This window comes from Euphorbia lathyris, chromosome 2, assembly GCF_963576675.1.
Source record: "Euphorbia lathyris chromosome 2, ddEupLath1.1, whole genome shotgun sequence".
NCBI lineage: Eukaryota > Viridiplantae > Streptophyta > Magnoliopsida > Malpighiales > Euphorbiaceae > Euphorbia > Euphorbia lathyris.
In genome coordinates this window covers 33,216,901-33,231,428 of record NC_088911.1, presented here as the reverse complement: position 1 = coordinate 33,231,428, position 14,528 = coordinate 33,216,901, and the positions used below count along the sequence as shown (strand labels likewise).

Genomic DNA, 14,528 nt, shown 5'->3' with positions numbered 1-14,528 from the left:
GCTGGAGTGGATAGAGGCAGAGGTCGAGGAGGAGGTAAAGGGGGCAGACATGATGCTCCTATGGGTGGACAGACACAAAATTTACCACGAAATAGAGCCTTCAATATGACGAGGGGTGAAGCTCAAATAGCACCAGAGGTTATATCCGGTACAATTTCTATCCTTGATACCTTAGCTTTTGTTTTGATTGACCCTGGATCCACTCATTCATACATAACACCTGAGTTTATATTGAAAATAAATGGGAAGGTAGAACCATTAGGATATGATGTGGGAGTTATCCTACTAGTTGGGAATAATGTTATTGTAAATCAGGTTCTGAGAGATTGTCCTATAAAAGTGAGGGGAAGTGAGTTCCCTATAGATTTAGTAGTTATGGGGTTTAGAGAATTTGATATTATTTTGGGGATGGATTGGCTGTGTAAATATGAAGCTAAAGTTGATTGTTGTTCAAAGGAAGTTGTGTTACATTTTAATTCAGAATCAACTGTGTTATTTGTTGGGGAGAGAAAGGTTGTGCCGTCTTGTTTAATATCTTCAATTCAAGCAATCAGATGGATTAGAAATGGGTGTGAGGCATATTTAGCTCATGTTGTGGACACTAGGGAGGATGGAGGTAAATTGGAGAATATTCCAGTGGTGAGAGATTTTGCAGATGTATTCGTAGATGAACTACCAGGATTACCACCTCATAGGGAGATTGATTTTCCTATTGAGACCATGCTAGGAGTATCTCCTATATCAATTGCTCCATATAGAATGGCTCCAATGGAATTACAAGAATTGAAGAAACAAATAGAAGAACTACTTGAGAAGGGGTTTATACGACCCAGTACTTCACCGTGGGGAGCACCTGCATTATTTATGAAGAAGAAAGATGGAAGTATGCGATTGTGTATTGATTACAGACAATTGAATAGAATGATAGTGAAAAATAAGTATCCATTGCCTCGGATTGATGATTTGCTAGATCAGCTTAGAGGAGCTCGTCATTTTTCAAAGATTGATCTAAGATCGGGCTATTGGCAGTTGAGAGTTGCAGAAGCTGACATACCTAAAACTGCTTTTCGTACAAGGTATGGTCATTTTGAGTTTCTTGTGATGCCTTTTGGCTTGACTAATGCTCCTGCAGCTTTCATGGCATTAATGAACAAGACTTTTCAGCCATATCTAGATACGTTTGTTGTGGTGTTCATTGATGATATCCTAGTGTACTCAAGGACTGTGGGTGAGCATGAACAACATTTGAGAATTGTTTTGAAAATTTTACGAGATAATCAGATGTATGCAAAGCTGAGCAAATGTGAATTTTGGATGGATGAAGTTGTATTCCTTGGTCATGTGGTGTCAGGTGAAGGGGTTCAACCCGACCCTTCCAAAATTAAAGCTATTGATGAATGGGAACCGCCAAAGAACGTTACAGAGCTTAGGAGTTTTCTTGGGTTAGCTGGTTATTACAGGAGATTTGTAGAGGGGTTTTCTCTGATTGCAGGTCCATTAACTAAATTGCTGAGAAAGGGCGTTGTATTCCAGTGGAATGATAAATGTCACCAAAGCTTTGAGGAACTAAAGAAGAGATTGACTTCTGCACCAGTGTTAGTGTTACCTTCTGAAGGTGGTGGCTTTGTTGTTTATACAGATGCCTCGGGACAAGGTTTGGGATGTGTTCTAATGCAAAATGGGAAAGTTATTGCATATGCTTCTAGGCAACTGAGACCTCATGAGATGAATTACCCCACACACGACTTAGAGTTGGCAGCAGTCATCCATGCATTGAAGGTATGGAGACATTATCTATATGGGGAGACATTTCAGATTCTCACTGATCATAAGAGTTTGAAGTACATCTTTACACAAAAGGAGCTGAACCTAAGACAAAGACGATGGATTGAGCTATTAAAAGATTATGATTGTACAATAGATTACCATCTAGGAAAGGCTAATGTGGTTGCAGATGCTTTGAGTAGAAAGAGTGTTGATATTGTGGCTAGTATGAAGAGTTATAGTTTAAATTCACTAGTGGAGATGCGAGCCATGGATGTGCAGTTAGAAGTAAATGAAGTAACAGGTTTGATGGCTACACTACGGGTAAAACCAGATTTGAAAGAAAGGATCCAAGAAGCGCAATGGCACGATCCTTATTTACAGAAAATGCGAAATCGTGTACAACAAGGTAAAAGACCTGATATTTCTGTGGAACATGATGGGACTATGATGATAGGTAGTCGATTATGTGTTCCAGATGTAGCAGATTTAAAATCAGAAATTCTACAGGAAGCACATAATTCTCCTTATGCTATGCACCCAGGAATGACAAAGATGTACAGAAATTTGAGACCTTTTTACTGGTGGCCTACAATGAAGAAAGATGTATCTGATTTTGTTTCCAAATGTTTGACATGTCAACAGGTTAAAGCCGAACATCAAGCTCCCGTGGGAAAACTAAAACCTTTAACCATACCGGAGTGGAAATGGGAGAGGATCACTATGGATTTTGTGATGGGATTACCAAGAACAAGGCGTAGACACGATAGTATATGGGTGATAGTGGATAGACTTACAAAATCTGCTCACTTTCTACCGGTTCAACAGACAGACTCGATGGATAAATTGGCTAGACTTTATGTGGAACAAATTGTGAGATTGCATGGAGTACCTATATCTATTGTTTCAGATCGTGATCCTAGATTTCGGGGCAGTTTACAGCACTCCTTGGGAACAAAATTGCATTTCAGTACAGCTTTTCATCCACAGACAGATGGACAATCAGAAAGAACTATTCAGACCTTAGAGGATATGATGAGAGCTTGTGTTCTTAATTTCCAAGGTGAGTGGGATATACATTTACCTCTTATGGAGTTTGCTTATAATAATGGTTATCATTCGAGTATAGGCATGGCACCTTATGAGGCATTATATGGAAGACCATGTAGAAGCCCTATATGTTGGGATGTTGAAGGAATGAGGCAATTAGAAGGACCTGAGTTAGTCCAGGAAACTGTTGAGAAGATCAATGTCATAAAGAAGTATTTAAAAGCTGCACAGGAACGTCAGAAAGCCTATGTGGATCAGCACCGAAGGGAGATGGAATATAAAGTTGGAGATAAAGTGTTTTTAAAAATATCCCCATGGAAAGGAATAGTTCGTTTTGGCAGAAGAGGGAAGTTGAATCCAAGATACATTGGGCCTTATGAGATCGTTGAGAGAGTTGGACCATTGGCTTATAGGTTAGCTTTACCACCAGAATTGTCTTTAATACATGATGTATTTCACGTGTCAGTATTAAGAAGATATAGATCAGACCCAAGTCATATGATTCCTGAACCTGAGATTGCAATAGTGAACACAGACTTGACTATTCGTGAGCAACCTTTAGAGATTTTGGGACGAGAAATGAAACGACTCAGAAACCGTGAAATTCCAATGGTTAAGGTGAGATGGAGTCATAATCAAACACTTGATGAGGCAACTTGGGAGGTGGAAGAAAATATGAGGACACAATATCCTTACCTATTTGAAGCTTCTGGTAAGTGAATTTCGGGGACGAAATTCTTTAAGGGGGGAAGAACTGTAACATCCCTAAAACCCTAACATATACATCTTCCCACATTCATATATGTTTTCATGATTGAATACATACATTTTAGATTCATCGCATTGTCATTAGAAGTTTCATATGCATAATGCGATTACCGTGCGATTAGTAGACGATTAGTGTATCGTTAAGATGTAACGATTGGTTAATTGAGTTAGGACTTAAATGAATGAATGAATGAATTCATATGTCCTAAATTGATTAATTTACACTTTAGGAGGGCTGAATTTGAGGTTTGTGAGCAAGCACGAGATGTCACCCCAATATTAAGACAAAATACTCCTCTTCATTTGCCAAATGATGTGCACAACTCATTCTTTATTTATTCCAGCCACAATTTCGACCAAAGCTTCAGAAAAACCTTCCTTGTTCATACCCTAAACCTCTCCAAAGAAAAATCTTCCAATTTCTTCCATTTTCAAACCAAACAAGTCAAGTTAGGAAGCATACTAGGTGATAGACACAAGTTGAAGGTTAGTATGCTGTTTTAGCTTGTTTTCTATGAGTTTGAGATTCTGAAATACCTAGGTATTATCATAGGATTTGTTGTGGATGAGTTTTGATTGAGTTTGTTGAGTTTTGGTGTTGTTTGAATTGGTTTTAGGCTGTCCCAATGAAAGATATGTATCAAGTGCCCTAAACAGAAATCTAGGGTACCGCTTTCAGTCATTTTGGAGCATGTTTTTCATATTGATATTCTTCGAATTTGAAGATACATAAAGAATAACATATGTTGCTATATGTGTTATGAAACCCTCTGTAAATATGGGACTTTAATTCCATATATAGATGAAGAAAACCTAGATGGAACATGACTGCCTCGAAATTGAATGTCATGTGAGGCAGCCATGTTGATGTAGCATTTTGAGGACCTTAGATTCATAATTTGAGAAAGGTTATTTATACAAAAGTGTTCCTAACTACTTAAAGTATATGTCTGTAAAAGGTTTTGGCAATCCATTGTGTTTAGTGTGAGATAGGTTGAGTGCATTATGGTAGATGCAAATCTGGATAGTCTGTTTCTTGGCTGGAAACAGGACAGAATCATTTTGCATGCCATATATTGTGTAGAAGTTATATTAAAGTGAATTTTGGATATGTTATACCCATATATGTCTAGTTTCAGTAGGTTCAAGAATCAGGGCATTTGGATTAATATAGAGAAAGTTATGGCAGAATGTGTGCAAGTAGGTCATGTGATGATCTAAGACAAAAGGATTAGATTGCATGAACTTTGTGGAGTTAGTGTCTTGTAAATCATATAGCATTCATTAGTTTATATTTTTTTATTAAGTTTATGTTAAGGCTAATTGTATAAATGTTATGTGACATTAGGAGGGCAAGGTGCAATTGAACGCACACCCGATCGTGTTGAATAGATCGAACCAAGTGCGACGGTAAGCATATTGCTTATATATGTGTATGAATGTATTGTGCCTTGTGACTTGTTGAGTGTGAGATGTGGTTGAATCTGATGTGAATGATGTGGATAATGTTTGACTGTTTGTGATACGTCATGATTGATAAGAAAGTGATATGATTGAGTATGTTGCAGTGTTATGAGTAAATACGGCATGTTGAGCCTTGTGCACATACTGGAACTGGATAATGGTTGGATTATAAATGAATATAAGCTTGCTTAGATGGATATGTGAAATGGTCCAAGTTGAGAGTGCTATCCGAATATTGTGAGTCGGAAGCACATGTGTTGAGATATATGAGAACGTGAGTTGAGTGTAACTCCTCCGTACAGATGATTGTATTCCGAATTTAGTGAGCCGGAATACAGATTAGGCCCAAGGACCATTTTAAATAGATTGTCTAAGTATAGCAAGGCCTTACTTACTAAAATAAGTATTACTATAATAAGTGAAACAAGTGAATATCTTTCTATTGATAATTCTAACTTGGTACTGATGATATATTTTGATCTGTGTTCTTTACATTACTTTTGTATACATATATGCGTAATATGATTATTGAGTAGGCAGCTCACCCCTTGCCAACAGATTTTACAGGTTAGGAGGAGTTCTTCTTGCTTAAGGTCGCACCGGCAGTGTCAGTCCATTCTCATCTAGGTATTTTGGAGTCTTGTGATGTACTTTTGTTTTGTAAATCCTCTATGCAGGATAATGACTTAAACGTGTATTATAAATTGTAAATGCTTTCTCTTGTGTATAATATGTAAAGTTTATATGAGATTGAAGTTTATATGATTGAGAATTGAAAGCATGTCTATAACTAATATTGTGTGAGATATCATGTGATCCAAGTGAGGGGGTTACAGATTTACCCTTAATATCTCTAATCAATATCAATTTTACTTCTACCAGATATAACAGCTGTATAGATTTTGATCGCTGTTGTACATTTTGATTCTTGATATTGCTTTTAAAGTTAATTATTTTGCTTCAACAACATATTAAGTTTCTGATATTATTGCATTTTGATTCTTGATGCAGACGTACATAGAGTTATATGTAAGTGAAACTGAGTCTGATTTCTATTTTTCATGTGTATATATTTTGATCTTCTAATATTGATATTGTCAAGATGAATATTACTGAAATTTAATTTGGATATCTGTAGTCATATTGTGTGGAATTTATTACTCTGGAGGGTGATAACCTTTCCAGGTTGTTTCCTGGAACATCCTTCAATTGGGGTGGCTTTCAACTTGATTCTTTGCATTTCTTCGGAATCTTAACTGCTATTCTTGTCTTGCCAACCGTGTGGCTAAGAGATCTTCGTGTTATCTCATATCTTTCAGGTTTTGCAAACTTTGCTTTCTGATGTTTCTTTAGTATTGATTCATCTAACATTGATAATTGATATTCATGTCATAATTTATTCTTCATTTTTGTTCCTGTTATGCAGCTGGTGGTGTTTTAGCAACAGTTGTGATCATTAGTTGTGTAGCTGTACTTGGTACGGCAGGTGGAGTTGGGTTTCATCAGTACCACAAAGCGTTGTGTTGCTATAATTTTGTTAATGCTAAAGCAGCTACAACTTATTAAGATTATTATTTTTTCATTTAAAACAATGCAAAATAAAAAGTAGCAAGGGGGAGAGTTGCTGACATATGAACTCCAAGTTCTTCCACTTCCAAAAGTGCAGGAGAAATTGTAAAAGAAACTTTTGTTAAGTGATGAGATTCATTTTTATCTTTTATTATCAACCTGTTGAATTTTTTGATTTGTTTAGGCTTAAGCAATTGTCCTTTTTAATTTCCCTTTCTAATTATCCATGTACTAAGTTTAATACGAAGTAATAATTAATTATACTGATCTACTCTACTTTTATTTGAAACTACAAACTTTGTTTTCTAATGTTATATTCTTTTAAATTTTTTTCTAAATTATTGTCACTTAATATGTGTATTATAAATTTTTTTTTTCTTCAAAAAACAAGTGTATTATAACTTAAATTAACTCAAATTTCTAACTTATCAAATCTCAAATTCCTAATTATTGTACTATCAAATTTCTAATTATTGTACTATCAAATTTCTAACTTCTAATCTAACTCCATAAAATCTCATATGGATCAAATTTCTATCTTCTAATCTAACTGAATTTTACTCATTTTTTATCACTAAATTTCAAAATATAATATAAAACTCATTCAATTTTATATTTTTTTTAAATTGTAACTACTAAACTTATGAACTTAAAATTGAAATTTTCAATAATTTGTAATATTCTAAATCAATTTTAATTTTTTAATTTGTTTTTATTTTGAGGCCATTTAGCTGGTTAGGAGGAAAAAATTAAATGTTTAAAAAGAAAAGACTATCCTTCACTAATGGTTAAAATTTACATATGGATCCAATAATTAATAAACAATAAAAGTCAATTTAAATGGTACGTATATATCATTGATTTTAATTATAATAAATTATCAATAAAATTTGAAAATTTATTCATGTTTATCTATGAATCTAATAGCAAGATCCCAAATTTTAAGATTTATTCATATGTTTAAAAGACTTCCCACTTAACCGTCAATATAGATAAATAAGAAATTTAAATTAAAAAAAAAGAAGATAAACATAAGATATATATTAGTTATTGTTTCAAAAAAAAACATATATATTAGTTAGATTTTTTGGACTCTACTTCCCACTTAATCAATCTAACCCAATCTATCTAACAAATCATTCCTATATTTTTTGGACTCTACTTCCCACTTAAACCGAAAAAGATAATTTTATTAAAAAAAATATAATTGTTAATATGGATTAAACTTGTGAAAATTAATAAATTTAAATTAAAAAAAAAAGATAAGCATCAATCTATCTAACAAATCATTCGTATATAAAATTTACCAATTTTAATTTTAAAATAACTCTTCAAATATAAATCTATATATACTATTTATGGGTTCATTGTTTTATTACGTTTTTTTTATATTCATTCCCTTTGAATCTCAAAAAAGTAATGGCTCCAAAATACGATTTCGTCTCCGACATTAATGCGACTAAAGAAAAATGGAGGTTCAAAGCTCGAATCATAAGACTATGGAACATCTCACAACAGAAAAATGAGGGATTAGGCATGGTATTTTTAGATGAACATGTAATTTTTTCAAACTCTTAACATAATCATAATTTTAACATGTTTATTTTGTGGTTATGCTTAAATAAATTTATTTTCATGAAAAACAGGATTCAACTATTGAAGCTCAATTGTATCAAAATTGTCTCAAGAAGTTTGTAGATGTTTTAGAAGAAGGAAAGACATATGCCTTTGAATGTTTCCAGGTGATTGAGAATGGAGGAAAATATAGGGCGTCAGCGCATAAATACGAGTTAAGGTTCATGTATAAAACATGTGTACAAGAAATAGATTGTCCGCAAATTAAAAAGTCTTTTTTTTTATTTTACATCAATAAATGACGTTCTCTCAAAAGCAGTGGATCTTAATTTTTTAATTGGTAAGTTTGTGAATTTCAAACAATATTATTATTATTATTATTAATTATATTTAATTTTCTTATATCTTTTATTGGTTGTCAGATATAATAGCAGTGGTACTGTCTATTGGTGAACATGTAATTTTGATGGACCATCAGTAAGAAACAATACAATTTTTTTTGGATCATTTATCATTTTTTGAAATACGAATTAATTAAACTTGGACATTTTCTCATAATGAGTGAATTACAATTTTTTTTGGCTTAATACTAATCCATTATTATTTTTGTAATTTTATCTAGCCAAAATGAAATTAAGTGCACTTTTTGGGATCACTATGCTGTAGACATTCAATCATACTTTGCATCAAGTAATTATCCAAAAGTAATCATTTTTCAATATGCAAAAATTGGAGAATGGCGAGGTAAAGTTATTATTATATATTCTTTCGATTATTGTATTATTTTAACTTTTGGTTAAATAAACTTTAATTGTTCAACTACATTAAAAAGGTTGTGCAACACTATCTAATTCGATAAATAAACTTTAATTTTTCAATACTTCTCTATTGTTCTCAAATTGCATTACAAGTCCGGAATCAGTTTGGAATCAAACATGGCATTTACTTTCCGATGACATCCTATATCGCCAACGAAGGCTCCTTAATAACCAAGGTAATACATTTATAATGCATTCTTTAATTTATCTTTACTTATATTTGAATTCAAAAATTTCACATAAAACATAGTAGGATGGATATCAACATTGCATTGTTTATTTACAAAATCAAAATCAATCAAATATATGATAATAGAAATGAAAATTATGATCCAATAAATAACACTTTTATTTTCTGTATCATATTTTGTTTTCTAGATTTGCAAATGGATGATGAGCAGTTAAAAAACTTCACACTTTCTGAGATAGAGAAAAATCTGAATAGAAATGGGAAAAGCTTAAGAGATTACCCTTCATTACCATTCCCAGATGCATGCCTAATTGAGGAAGGAAGAAATAGTCTCATTCAAGATGAACTTGGTTATGATAGGGGGTTGTTGGAAGAAGAAAGTAACCATCTTATATTGTCTTTAAATAGTGATAAAAAAATGGTGTTCGAAACAATTATCAAGGAAATTGGATCGAAAAATGGTGGTTTCTTTTTTGTTTATGGATTTGGAGGATCTGGGAAGACATTCATATGGAGGACTTTGTCATCTTTCCTTAGAGCTAAAGGTGATATTGTCCTAACAGTAGCATCAAGTGGAATTGCGTCTCTCCTTATGCCTGGTGGTCGAACTGCACATTCTCGATTTGGTATACCCATACTAATCACTGAAGATTCTACTTGCAACATCAAACAAGGAAGCCCATTAGCTGAACTACTCATTAAAGCACAACTTATTATATGGGATGAGGCTCCTATGGTTCATAAACATTGTTTTGAAGCATTTGATAGGACTTTACGTGATATCATGCGCTTCCAAAATAGTAATAGCATGGCTTTGCCTTTTGGTGGAAAGGTTGTTGTTTTGGGTGGAGATTTCAGACAAATATTGCCTGTTATTCCAAAAGCTAGCAGACAGAACATAGTATCATCTACAATAAATTCATCTTACTTGTGGAGATATTGTAAAGTACTTCAGTTAATCGAGAACATGAGGCTTCAAAGTCGAGATTCAAATACTGATACAGAAGAATTAAGATCTTTTTTTGAATGGATCTTAAGCATTGGTGATGGAACAATTGGTGGGGAAAATGATGGAGAAGCTACATTCGATATACCCGAAGAATTACTCATCAAAGATGTTGATGATCCTATTGGAGCCATTGTCAAAAGTACATATCCAAGTATCATTGAAAACATTCAAGATCCAATATACTTACAAGAACGTGCCATTCTTGCACCTACATTGGATATTGTTAACAAGGTGAATGAGTATATGTTGTATGGATGGCCAGGAGAAGAAATATGTTACTTGAGTTCAGATTCTATCTGCAAAGTTGAAAGTCATTCAAATAGCCATGAAGATGTGTATACTCCTGAATTTTTGAATACTATTAATTCTTCAGGATTGCCGAATCACAAGTTGACATTAAAGATTGAAATACCTGTTATGCTACTTCGTAATATTGATCAGACTCTTGGGCTATGCAATGGTACACGATTGGTGGTAACACAATTGGGAAAACATGTGATTGAAGAATCAAAAATTACAGGTTGTAACATTGGACAGAAGGTTTTCATACCTCGGCTTACTTTGACTCCATCAGACATCAGATTGCCATTTCGATTTCAACGAAGACAATATCCCTTAGTTGTTTGCTTTGCTATGACTATCAATAAAAGTCAAGGTCAATCACTTGCACATGTTGGATTATATCTTCCACGTCCTGTTTTTAGCCATGCTCAAATGTATGTTGCGGTTTCAAGAGTCACAACAAAAAAAGGATTGAAAATTCTTATTTGTGACGAGGAAGATAATACATCTAATTGTACCCAAAATGTAGTGTTTAAAGAAGTATTTAATAATACAGACTGATTCTTAAAATACAATTTGTTGAATTACTTTTATTTAGTGTACAAATAATTTTAAATTATTGTTTAAATAAATAAATTTAAAAAATTTATACATGAATAATTTTAATAGATAACATAATTTATTTTAGAATTTATTTTTTAAAAAATAAAACCCGTGCATTGCACGGGTCTACAGCTAGTTATCCAATAAATGGAACAACTAGTGCAAACTGTTCTTTCAAAAAAAAAAAGCAACTGTTTTGGGCTACAATCAGTCCAATGGGCTGGAAGCGGGTCAAAAATCGGGTAAAGTGGTCTGATAGAGGAACCACGTGGAGAACAACCGGAGATTGTTACTTTTACCATTTATGGTTAATCTTATGATTGAATAGACAAATTTAAATGTATTTTTGGATGAGAACAATTAATTCCAACTGCTTTTTGTGTGAATTATAGGATTTATTAGTACTATAATTACTTTCTCCTAGTATTAGGAATAAATGTAGCTAACCATCAACCCAATTATTTTTTTGTTGGTAGACAAAAGTTTAGGTAAGAGTAGGTCTACTATGATGTTTGATTCACAAATTAAAGAAAAGATAAAACGTAATTATCATTATAATATTTATTTTTACTTAACTAAATGTAATCATAAAATTTTATTTACACGGTTAAAATCAACGTAAAACATAAAAATGAGAAAAATACAAAAAATGGAAAACCGAAAACACGAAAAATATGAAAATGCGATAAAAAAACACGAAAAACAGCAATTTTTTGTTAGATTGAAGGATGAGAATAGAAATTACCATTTTCTTTCCAATCGTACAAAATACTCTGTTCTTGATTGTAGTTCTTCTCATGGTAGATATAAATATCTATTTGAATGTCAATTTTATCATTACCCTATGAGTTTTTTGAATTTCGGATGCAAAGGTTCATCATTTCATATAATGATACAGATATGTGGTAATAACGTTGATTATAATCGTAAATCAACAAAGAATTAATCTCTTCTCTAATTTAACTAGAAGGAATGAATCTCATCAAGGTAGAAACCTTACTACCAATGAGAAAATATATATGAAATATATTTATAAAAGTTAAGTGTTCTTATAAATTTTGGGCTTAAATACATTACCAACCCTAGGTGACTAAAGACTAAAACCCCCTCACTTAATACCACAATCTCAACTAATAATAGGCGCATAGTGGGGTTTTACAAAGCATAATGGCAGGATAGAAAATAAAGGCAAATGACAAGACAGTAAATAAAGAGGAAAAACAGTAAATACGATGTGGCAGGATCAGTGCAGGATTTGTAAAACTTGGTAGCTAAGGCAGGTCACACGACATGTCGAGTGACACATCATGTGGCTGTAATTAGTCTCTCCCACACATTGGAGAATGAAGTTGACTTAGCGTGTGGATGCTTCAAACCAATTCTTAGAATGGCCATCATTATAACATACACAGCGTGTGGCATAGATGACACGCCATGTGAATTAATAAAAAAGAAGCACAAAACAGCTCGAATCCCACACGTCGTGCGGGTAAGGTCACACGACATGTGACATGTTCTACTCATTTTTTGGACCCCTTTGCTTACTCATATGACGTGTTTCTATTTTCACACATCGTGTGAGCCCTGTTTCATGCTTTTCCGACTCATTTGTTGATGCCTTTATCATTCTCTCATTCTCTAGAAGAATTGGACCCCAATTCTTTCGTAATATACTCAAGAGGTGCATATGGCTTGTATGTGCTTACACTAAAGGAGTGTGACATCTTTCCTAGCCAATTCTGAAGTGCAATATGGTAGGCGTTTGTATTGACTTTATTAGTGACCTTGTACAGACCATACTTTTTCGGTCGAAGTTTGCTACTCGGCACGCTTGCAAATCACTTCTTACTCAAGTACACCATGACTTCGCCCCAAACCTTAAATTGAATGTGCCTTTAGTGCAAGTCAACTTTAGCCTTTAGCTTATTTTTCCGCTCTTCACGGGTCTTTTTTACCTCTTTATGCATTTGTTGATATTTGTCGCCCTTTGGGATGTCTACAATATCAAGATTGTGATTGGGTGTCTTTATGTAAACCATTTCAAAGGGTGACCTTCTCGTTCCCAAGTGGATGGCCCCATTATAAGCAAATTTCACTTGAGTCAACACTAAGTCCCACATTCTCGGCTTGTCTTGACACTTGCTTCTCAAGAGGTTTTCTAAAGTCCAGTTGACCACTTCGGTTTGCCCATCGGATTGGGGATAAACAGTGATACTAAATTTTAAAGTTGTATCAAATAAGGCCACAAAGTTCTCCAAAAATGAGTCTGAAATTTAGTATCTTCATTTGTCATAATGTTCTTCGGGATCCCGTGTGACTGCACTACCTCTCGGAAGAAAAGATTTACAATGGCTAAGGCGTCGTTGGTTTTTCGGTATGGAATGAAATGTGCCATCTTTGAGAACCGATCAATTACTATGAATATGGAGTTCCTCTTTGTATTCTTGGCAAACCCAACACAAAATCCACGGATAAGGGTACCCACCAGGGGCGGAGCCAGCCCAGCGCTCGGGGGGGCTCCGGCCCCCCCGGCCGTCGGCTCCACCCTTGAATAGTATGCCTTCGTCAGTGGACAACCCTCCTAATTTTAATTCATATTAGTGTATTTGCAGTGTTATTACAATATGTTAAGATAGATGAGTTGGTTAATACAATAGATCAATGGTTCAAACCTCATAAAGCTCATTTTCTTAAACCTTATTGGCAAAAATCATCCTGAGGCCCCTGATCTTTTATTGTTTGGTGCATTAAGCCCTCGATCTTTCATTTAGACACATTGAGCCCCTGATCTTTCATTGTTTAGTGCATTAAACCCTCGATCTTTCATTTAGACACATTGAGCCCTTGATCTTTCATATATGGGTGTATTAGGTCTTTTTGTAAATCAATTCATATATGGATATATTAAGGGACTGTTTGGTTCAACTATTAGCTAATAGATGTTGTTGTTGCTGTTAGTTGTTGTAGTAAGCTGTTTGTTGTTGTTGTTGGTTGTTTGTTATTAATTGTTTAATTATTAGTGTTTGGTAAAATTATACTGAACTGTTACTGTTAATTTATATTTATTTATAATGTGGACATGTTTTAAATTAATCTACAAATAAATTATAAAATAAAAAATATATTATACAAATTAATAAAAATAAATTATATAAAAAATAAAAAATAAAAAATTTATTGAACGCAACAAAACTTTATTTTTCGATAATTTTGTCCTAGAAATAAAAATAATATCAAAAAGGAAACACATTTTTTGGAAATAAGAATGATAATTTTATCAATAACAAGTAACTACAAACAACTATCCATGAAAAGAGTTTTTCATGAAAAACTCCAAAATGCTGCAGTGTCCAGAGAAAATACTAAACGCTGCGGTTATATAAACCTAACCAAACGCTATATTTCCTGCTGTTTGGAGTAAAACGCTAATAATTAA

General features: G+C 33.5%; 1 long non-coding RNA gene across 1 annotated transcript; it reads left to right on the top strand.

Moving 5' to 3' along the window:
* The first annotated feature begins 6,059 nt into the window (after window positions 1-6,059).
* Window positions 6,060-6,788, top strand: LOC136217689 (uncharacterized). Its single transcript, XR_010683524.1, has 3 exons — window positions 6,060-6,075; window positions 6,185-6,365; window positions 6,473-6,788. It is a non-coding gene; the product is annotated as an uncharacterized lncRNA (long non-coding RNA).
* The last annotated feature ends 7,740 nt before the right edge of the window (window positions 6,789-14,528 follow it).